Source organism: Parasteatoda tepidariorum, chromosome 10 (genome assembly GCF_982258835.1).
Source record: "Parasteatoda tepidariorum strain Cologne lab strain chromosome 10, Ptep-v5.0, whole genome shotgun sequence".
In the NCBI taxonomy this organism is placed as follows: Eukaryota; Metazoa; Arthropoda; class Arachnida; order Araneae; family Theridiidae; genus Parasteatoda; species Parasteatoda tepidariorum.
In genome coordinates, this window is record NC_141764.1 from 23,750,687 (window position 1) to 23,761,314 (window position 10,628).

The 10,628-nt window shown below is 33.7% G+C and overlaps 1 long non-coding RNA gene across 2 annotated transcripts; it reads right to left on the bottom strand.

The window, feature by feature from the left end:
- Nucleotides 1-2,258: 2,258 nt before the first annotated feature.
- On the bottom strand, nt 2,259-8,723 carry LOC107453884 (uncharacterized). 2 transcript variants are annotated; one of them, XR_015429810.1, is made up of 3 exons: nt 8,576-8,723; nt 5,284-5,443; nt 2,259-2,596 (listed from the first exon to the last, which is right to left on the bottom strand). It is a non-coding gene; the product is annotated as an uncharacterized LOC107453884 (long non-coding RNA). The 2 variants fall into 2 exon arrangements; XR_011637470.2 differs by having other exon boundaries at nt 2,259-2,590; nt 8,576-8,722.
- Between the last annotated feature and the right edge of the window lie 1,905 nt (nt 8,724-10,628).

A 10,628-nucleotide genomic window follows, 5' to 3' on the forward strand; every position in this document is an offset into this window, starting at 1 on the left:
CAAAACTTTTATTTTCATAGTATGTCTTTTATTTTAACTTTTTTTTACCTTTAAATGTTTCATTAATATTAAAGATCTCTTCATATTAAATGATTCTTTGTATTTATCTTCTTATCACCATCTAAATTCATATTCCTCTTTGTTATGGCGGTGATCGTTTTAAACATTCTCTAACATCAAGAATTTTAGTTAATGTTTTTGATATTCAACGGTTGTGACTGAGATGCACCCCAGTCGCCAAAAATTGGAAATTGAAAGTGAGTAAATTATTCCCAAAGTCAGTTAGGAGTGTGGGGAGAGGAGTATTCGACCATGTCAACCGTCATCTATGAAAAGTTACCCCAACATAGAGTCGAGTTAACATGTCTTATATACTAGTGAATTGTAGTTGTAATTTTGTAGTGGTAGATACGCTACAGTACTCCCGGAGCATGGGAAAAGATCCAAGGTTGGTGATTTATCGGAAGATAACATCGCCAAAAATAAATTAAGCTAGTGTAGTCGGTATCGCGGTATCGGTCCTCGTTAAACAGCTCTTCCGTAAAGTGCTCGACTTCGCGCGCAGGTCGTCGGGCTACCAAAGCAGGGGAGAAATCTCCCCTGCAGAGTATCGATGGCACGTCTTTGGATCATTCTCCGGGATGTTTCCCTGACCTTTGTGCAGCTCTAGTGGGACGTAAATAGAATAGCTGCCTACTTTCATTACCCGTTTGAAGTGCAATTTTTTTTGTTCAAAATTTTAAAAAAATTTCCATTTTTATTTGGTGAATGTGAATTGAATTTGTTAATTTATAAAATATATTTGAAGAAAATACTGAATTTTTTTTTTTGAAGTCAACTAAAAATTTATATAAAAATTCACTTAACATTTGTCTACTGAATGGCGACTAACTTCGGCCAACTAATGGCTGCTGCCTTGCGCACATATTGAGTTTTAACAAGGAACAGATAATAAATATGAATAGTAGATTATAATATACATACTTTAATATTCATAGTTTGATACATTTTCAGCTGTGTTACTGTGTAATCATCACCAATTTAAGTATTTAGTTTCGCTTTGCATTCTTAGTACAAGATATTTCTAATTTTTGCTTCAGGCAAGTAATATAAACATTGTTTCGGAGATTTTTTGCAATTTAGGTGATTTTTATAACAACTAACTGATTTGATCAAATCACTGAATAATCTTATGAAAAATTAGCTGCGATTTATATTATACTTCATATTATAATCAGCGTTGAACTTCCGACCCTTTTCCGAGTTTACGACTATCAATTTTCAGCTCCGTATCTTTGCACTTTTGAGCCCTACCCAGAAGACAGAAGAACTTTTAGATCAAGCTGTGGGACAAACTTGACCTGGTTGAGGAATTTTTGATTGAACTAATCCGCATTTGCGTTACATGAAGAAAACCTCACATGGTAAGCCAGACGGCAAGGCGATTTTAATCCATCTACTATGGACGATATTTTACATCAGCGCTGTGGCCGATTCTAGCGGAATTCGCATAGACCAGCCATCGCTGGGATTAGAACCTGGGGGACCTCAGGTGAGGGGTCTAATATTATAGTAGATAATTAGACCTAAATGCAAAGCTTTTGAATGTAGGGTGATTGCATTCTTTCTTATTAGCCTATGACTTGATATTTATATACAATAAAACATATTACACCAGAAATTAAAATTAAAATTTTGTGTTAATTGAAATTGATCAAATGAGAGCGGTAATTTTATCTTGCTTCTTGTATATCATAGGATAGTAAAAGACAAAGTATTTTATAGTGTGCCAATAATAATTAATCCTTAAAACAATTTATTATGTGACCACATAACGAACCTAGATAAAATTTTATTGCTTGACCTGTCTAGAATAAATAAACTGATTTTCATAAATTAAAGGGAAAAAAAAATGACCAGAACTTGAAAAGTTACTGTTTAAGGAAACTGGCCCACATTATAGTGCACATTATAATTTACCAGATAATTATGTATTAAACTGATAATTAGGGTTTTACAGAATTTAGCATGTATAGGAAATGTGTCAGTTTGGAGTACAAAAAGTACCTTCAGTATAAATACCTCCAACATCAATACAAATTATTAGTTGAGCCATAAACTCAAAATTGAGTCTGCTGTTCAACGCCAGTTATAAAATAAAAAAACCTGTTTTGACAACGAATTTTTAAATTCCATAACTGAGGGGAAAAAACAAAAGTTTATTGCAAGCTAGATAAGATAAAATATACGTCAATCAATATATTTTAAAACACTTTATTTTGTTCTTTATTCTTAATCATTTATACAAATCTGTATGCAATAAAATATTTTATCGCACTTCTAAATGAGCTTAAAAACTGTGATATTAAAACTCGTTAAAAACAATTCACACAAGTTTTTCTATTTGCATAATTGGCAACGAAGTTCACATCTGGACAGCAACGTCATACGGAGGTGGATCCAGGCCTTCGTAAGAGGGTGGTCTTTCTAAATACCTGTTGAAAATCTCAATTGTTTCCATTACATCCTCTGCTGGTTCAGTAATTTCAATGCGAGGAATGGTTACAATTCTTTGACGATTTCTGGAAGGCTGTAACTGTAATTGAGTTATCGTTTTGAATTTCGTTGAAACTAATGGTGGCTATAAAATATTGTTACACATATCGAATCATTTTGTTGTACAAATATTTAATGGAAAATAATAAGTACACAAATATGATGAACACTAAATGGAAATTTACCTTAAAATTTATTTATTCGAATCGCAAACTTCTTTATCGATTGCTAAAGATAATTTCTTAAGCCACTGTCCGATGGCGTCACGAATCATTTTAAGAGGTAATTTGTTCCATTCACGCAATAAAGAAGCTCTGAGGGAGTCCAAATTTATGTGCTACTTAGCATAACTTCAGACTCTAGCATACTTCAAACACGATAGTTTAAAGATTTAGATCTGGTGAAAATGGGAGCAAATTTTTTTGCTTAATAAATTTCGTACAATCGACATAGAGCAAAGCCTGTGCTGTTTTAGCTAGGTGTGACGGTGCAAAATCTTGATGAAATAGCCAATCCTTTTTTGGATACCATCTGTGGCAATCAATGCTTAGCCAATACTTAATTTTTTTAATATTCAGTATTGATTTTTACCCCTTTATCGATGAATCTCCGAAGAAATTTTCCGTTATTTGACACTTCAGCCCAAACCATTTCAGAATTCTTGTTCCGAAAGCGTTGCGCTTTCAATTATGTCATCAAATGCTGCTGAATATACAACACTGTTTTTAACCTTATAACTTTGTTCTGTGCAAATTATTTCCTTATCAGAAAAGATGATTCTGACAACACTTTTGTTACAGAGCCTGTTCAGAAATTTCTTACATCTTCGCAACTTTTTTAATTTTTGTGCAGTTATCAAACCTTGAACTTCGGTTTTGCGGTAAGGGTGAAAACCCTGGTTTAATATAACTTGCATAGTTTTTAGACTCACGTTCTCTTATGCAGGCATTTTACTAGCAGAGCACTGTGGATTTCTTCGTATCTTTTCACGAATTCTTTTAATGCGTTTTTTTTTTACGAATTGAGCGTGGATGACCTGACCTGGGTCGATCTTTAAGCTATAAGTATTCAATTATTGATTTATAGCTCTATATATAAATGTTCTGTTAAACCCAAGAGATTTTAATGGCTTAAAGATTCGACCTGCGGAAAATCCGTAATCGAAAAGCTGTTTCAACTATCATCCTTTTCGATTCCATCTTTAAGTTTATTCTAAATGTTTTGCTTTCAGCAAAATTCGTCTGCAGTTTTTTATACAATTTTAAATTCGCTCTGTCTTAACAGAACAAAATCAGTTCAGTAGTTTTTGGGTAATAAAATTTTTTTGGTAATGTTTCACACTCTTATTTCTAAAGAAATATTCGACCTATTTTGTTCAAACTTGCAATTTTGCTCATTAAAATTAAAAATTTTAAAATAATGTAAAAATTTTTGCACCTAACGATTCAATAATATTTAAACTATTATTAAATAAAATGAAAATAAAATAATTTTTTTAACATGGAATTATAATTAGATGAAGAATTTTTATAATTGTGAGCAAAACGTTTTAGAACCGCTTAAAAACTTTCCAAGATGTAGCAAAAAACGCTGAAAATGAAATTGACCTTAAGTGACCTAAGCTTTTGATCTTTCTCCTGCCCTAACTATAGAGACCATATGCTCTAGACCAGGAGTTTCCAACTTGCATGTGGCCGGAGGCCACAATTAAAAACACCAGTCGAATGGCGGGCCACTACTTTATCAAAATTTTATATAGGACTCTTTTATGTTTGGAGGAACATTAAATATTACTGTCAGATTTCTATCAAAGTTTTTTTTTTTGAGATTAAAATCCAAAATAACAAGCATTACAAATAAAGCTTGTCACGTATCATTTCGAATCTTCTCTTAATCAGAAACTAAGTGACAAATTTTTTCCTTCTTTTAAATTTGATTCTGTGATAAATTAACGTTTTTTTCGTTTTATTAGGAATTATAGCAACAACAAAAAAATTCTCGAGCATCTGAAATTAATTTTTTTCCTTTCCGCTCATGCGATAGTCAATTCAAGAATTTAAATAAAATACTTTATTCATTTCCTCTTTTATGCGTTTTAAATTTTACAAATGTAAATAATTTCGTCCAAAATGAGTGGATTCAAAAAGTTAAATGAAAGAATTTCTTCGAGAAAATTTCTGATACTCACATGCCAAATTATATTCACAAAATGGAAAAAAAAGGAAAAAAAAAGATACACGATTATTTTTCTGTTTGTCTAAATATTTTCTTGGATGTAAGCCCTAAGAAATAAATTTTTTGCACCGTTGGTATGTTAAATTTCCGAGAAACGAAGAAATTAGATTTTTTTTTAAACGATAGAAAAATATTTTAAACCCATATAGATTTTTTATGAAAATTGTTCGAAAGAAAGCAACTAATATATTTTAATTCGCCTGCCACAAAAAAAATGCTTCTCGGGCAGCCAGTTGGCAACTACTGCTCTAGACTGCGGCTACCGAAATGTTTTGATGGTCAAAATTCCAAACCCATCGAAACAAAAGTACTTTTATTCAGTCAAAGTACGTTTTTGTGTCTTTTACCTTATCTTTCTTAATAGTTAGTTCTAATTAGGTAGTATGATTATGATTGGTGCTTAGTTCATCGAAATCCAATCATTAGCTCAAAAGTTATTCAAGGTGATATTTTGCGCACTGTATACTCTATTAAAAAAAAGATCCTTCTTACCGTTATTCTGGATGTCAGTGACGTTGATGAGTTTTGTTGTGCCATTTGTATTTTATACAGCAATATTCCTTTTTTGTAGTTTTTAAATACTCTAAGAAATGCATAGCAAACACTCAGAACCATCAACACGATGACAGCAATTCCTGACAACAAGTTCCACCTAAGTTCACGAAGAGAAATAATTTTGTAACAATCAGGGACCAATCAAGACAAATTCAGGTCCAAGGCCCACCAAATTCTCCGGGCCCCTTACAAAATATATTGAAATTAAATTACTGAAGTTTACAGAATATTTTGAGTAATTAATCCTAACAATAAAAAAGAATCTATTTTACTGCATGATTCAAGATAAACATTCTAAGAAAATTTGAAAGCAGACAATTGAAGATTATTTTTCTAAGATGAAGTTTACGTATCGATAAATTAAAGCAAAATATAAAACAACAAAACAATGTTATGTCAAAATAGTTTGGTGACCACAACCAATTGAAATAAGTGATTTTTGCTAAAAGTCACTTATTAGCTGAATTATTTTTTTTATTGTAAGTTGTAATTATTTTTTATTTAGTACTTAAACCAACACAAAACTATCCCTCCTTCCATTACACTTTTCACTAGTTTTTGAGGCCCCAGAGAAATTGTGTGCCCTAGGCCCATGCCTATTGGGCCTAGGCGATAATCAAGCCCGGGTAACAATTAAAAACGCTCAAATAGCAAATTGAAAAAAAAAGGGAATTAAACAATTAGAGCAAAAAGTTGGAACTAGACCTAAAAAGTTGAAACTAGACCTAAAAAGTTGAAACTAGACCTAAAAAGTTGAAACTAGACCTAAAAAGTTGAAACTAGACCTAAAAAGTTGAAACTAGACCTAAAAAGTTGAAACTAGACCTAAAAAGTTGAAACTAGACCTAAAAAGTTGAAACTAGACCTAAAAAGTTGAAACTAGACCTAAAAAGTTGAAACTAGACCTAAAAAGTTGAAACTAGACCTAAAAAGTTGAAACTAGACCTAAAAAGTTGAAACTTGACCTAAAAAGTTGAAACTGGACCTAAAAAGTTGGAACTGGACCTAAAAAGTTGGAACTGGACCTAAAAAGTTGGAACTGGACCTAAAAAGTTGGATCTAGACCTAAAAAGTTGGATCTAGACCTAAAAAGTTGGAACTAGACCTAAAAAGTTGGATCTAGACCTAAAAAGTTGGAACTAGACCTAAAAAGTTGGAACTAGATGAGTGTCGAAGAAAGAATTATGTAGTAAGTTATAATCAACAAGAATCTAATACAGTATTACGGATCAGGAAGTTCCACATATTTCATAATTAGTAAAACAAAGCTGAACTTGAGAGACGAAAGCGACTAACTAAAGTTAAAATTTTGCATCGTCGTTAACAAGATCACAAACTATTTCAAGCGAAGAGAGGAAGAAAAAAAATAGTTTCAATGAAGCCCGTATTTCTTATGAAAGCAAATCTCTTTAAACGATAGTAAACAATCGAGAATTATGAACGATTGTTTCTAAAAGTTTTTATAACAGTGATTTGGAAGTATTATTAAAAGCAAAGTAGATATGAAAGATATAATGAATAGGTTACACAAAGCCCGAAGCAGCTTCGTAATTTTCAATGAACTCTGAAAAAATAAAAATATTTCGACTTAAACGGAACTTAGAATTTTTATGCAAATGCAAAATCCGTCCACTCTATGAACCGGAAACATGACATTGATGTCATGTTTTACGTAACACGAAGCAATAAAGATAAAGAGGAAACTTCAAGTATTTATTCATAACTGGTCTAGAAGATTTGTATGTATCTAGTGGTGTCATAAAATTTGTAATACAAATTCTTACAACTGCTAGGCAGAAACAAATTTAACCATAAATTAGGCCATCCGTAACTTTGAATATTTTCAATGCGACAGTCAAAATTGGATTTTTTTTATCAGGAAATTTTGAAATTCAGTCTGGGGAAATCTGAGTGCCCCTACTTCTATGCTACGTAGGAAGTAGTATGGAGAAGGCAACAATGCATATCAGTTTATAATGCGATACGATAAGGTTATATTTTTGTTAGTCTTAAATTTCATTTTCAAAGGATCTGACAAGTGTACATTTAATCAATATAAGCCTATACGTCCTTTATAAACGTGTACATATAGAGAAAAGATAAAATAAATCAAAAATACCGTTTTGAAAGAAATCCGTATTTTTTTGGAACGAAACTAATTTCTCGATATAGGTAAGATCAAGCACTTGTAAAAAAGCAAACAAATTTGATCCTCAGAGTTATTCTTTACTTTTAAAAGTGCTCAGTGAAGGGTTTAAGAAACGTAAGTGAAGAGGGATCGATCATTCTTCATATACCTGAGAAACTAAGAGCATAACAGTTTTTGATTGGGACCCTCAAGGTAAAAGAAAAGGAATAAGGCCTAAAGCAATTTGTTAAAGGATTGAATTTTGAAAGTCACTAAATCGAATGAATACTATGCAAGAAAAATTACACCAATTCAATAGAAACAGCCAGCTGATCAATATTAAAAAACCAAAGGTAAAGATAACTTTAAAAGCAAAAATATTAGAAAACATCTCCATATAAAAATAAATTTAAAAATATCTGGAACTGTTATTTAGATTATTTTAAATTTTAAAAATGGAAACGACAGGAAACAAATGCACAAAAAAAAGCGGTTCCTTAAGTTTTTTTCTTTTAAGTTCGTATAAACCCACTTTTAGATTTGGCATCCTTTTTGTTTGTGATCTTAAACATGATATTAAAACAAAAAAATAAACTAAAATAATAAAATTTAAAAAAAAAATTTTTTTTATGCATATTAAATTCAACGATATTGAATTCAGTCCGATTTTTGAATCGTACATAATTATGTATTCACATTTCAGAAAAAAAAGCCAATATAAAGCAGTTTGCTTTGATCTAAAATAAGTTTTTGAAACCTAATTTATTATTGCGGATATAATGTCCTAAAAGTATTCAAGTTGATCAAAGTATGCCAAACAATTTTCATTTGAAAAAAAAAAAAACATCAATTTCATAACTTTTATTTCAATTAAAGTTTTAATAGTTTATGATTTCCTTCGGTGATTCTGTTTCAAATGCTAATGACTAATATTCAACTCAGTGTTTACAATATAAACCTTTGAAGTTAAAGCAAGAAGAAGTTCGAAGTTTTAAGTCCTCTGGGTAATTAGAAATATGTCTCAAAACTAGCTAATCATTAAGAACCTCTTCTGAAACTTCATTAATGAGAAAAGATCAATAATATTTTTTTATTACTTACATTTTGGAATCCTTTTGATTTCTTTCAAATTACGCTGTATGAAATGGTAATAACTATTGCTTAAAAAATTATTTCAGGTCCAAACAACGCTTCAAATCTCCGGTGGTTAGAATTCGATTAACTGCCGACCAGGTGGCCGAGTGGTTAGTGTGCCTTACTGCGGAGCCGATGGTTGCGGGTTCGAATCCTGCTCAGCGCATGGATGTTTCTTTCTCTCTGTGTTCTATGTTCTTTCTCCTTTGTGTGATTGGTCCCGCAGTGGACTGATCATTAAGACACGATTCTCAGCAGATCGCCGAAGTCAAGCATTACTCGCTGCGGTTAGTAAGCGGGTGGGTGACCCACTTGGATCAGTCTGCGTAGGGACCGAGGGTGTGCGGTATTGGTCCTCGTTAATCTGTGCTACCGTAAAGTGCGCGACTTCGCGCGCAGGTCGTTGGGCTACCGAAGCGGGGGTGCCATCGCCTCTGCAGAGGATCAAAATTGTGATGGCATGTCTTCGGATCATCCTCAGGGATGTTTCCCAGACCGTCGCCAATAGCCCATTGTGCAGCTCTAGTGCTACGTAAATGAACTACAACTACAACAACCGTTGTGTAATTGTGACCCTCCCTATAAACGGGTTTGTGGTTGTGTGACCCGGGCGGTGTTACTCCACTGCCGTGGCTTCGCCACAGGTGCCCACTGCGTAACGAGAAGAGAGTAGCAGTTCTGGCATTCCTGAGGCCAATGGGACAATACATCCCAAGTGCCCGCCATTAAAAAAAAAGATTTCGTTTGACTTGGTTCGGAGGAAAACGTGGCGAGCTTTTTTGCAAAGATGAATTCGTTTTATCCTGTTTAGCTTCCTGCCACCTAATTTCGCTCTATTTGAAGATGTTTATATTCATATACGCTTATGGACCTCCCAGGTCGAATATTATCGCCAAAATGCTTGGTAGCGTAGTTGCAGCGGGTTCGAATCCCGCCGTAACCGTGGATCCATAGCTGCGATGTTCTTCTCTAAATTGTACTGTCTGCTCTTCAATTTGGCCAAGTATTACAAGCCGTAATTTGTTACGAACACACAGTTTGCATATCTGTGTAACAATACTTGTTTAAGGGTTTACTAGCCGTTATTTTTAATGAGCACACCAGCGATGATAGATCTAAGATATCTTTTAAAGATATCTTAAAACTGAACTTTATAACATCATTATTGTATAGTATCATTATCAATTTCATGAGTTTAAATGAATTGAGACTAGCTTTACGTTGGAACAGATGGTGGATTATAGAGTATGAACCCAGGCTGTCGTAGACAGGATCATTGTTTCTTCCCAAAAATGAATGAAAAATAGACCAGAATAGCCTGGCTTATAAAGCGTTGAATCAATGTCCGAGAGATCATAGGTTTGAATCCGTCTGGCCGAAGACTTCTGTTTCCTAAATGGTGACTGGTGCACGCTGAATTTGCTGGGGTCACAAAGACCTCAATGTTTACATAACAAATCAAAACCTCAGAAGGTACTGTGTTGGAGATTGATCGTTTTCTTGGTTCAGGTCAAAATAAGGACTTGCGGATGGATATAGGGAGTGCGAATGAATTCTCTCTGTAAGACAGGTTGTGACATATATTATTCTTGGCCCTAGATAGCACCTCTGAATAGTCTCAATTTTAAGAACCTCGTTGATGGAAATATAGAGCTATAAGCTTACGTACAGAGCTCGTCGCACTATTCCACAAATTAATAATAAATCTTTAGTAATTAATTGTAATTGTAGTTAATTTACGTCACACTAGAGCTGCACGATGGGCTATTGGCGACGGTCTGGGAAACACCCCTGAGGATGATCCGAAGACATAAAATCACAATTTTGATCCTCTGCAGAGGGGATGGCACTCCTGCTTCGGTAGCCCGACGACCTGCACGCGAAGTCGAGCACTTTACAGTAGAACAGTTTAAAGAGGACCAATACCACACACCCTCGGTCCCTACGCAGACTGATCCAAGTGGTCACCCACACGCACACACTGACCGCAGCCAGTGATGTTCGACTTCGGTGATCTGCT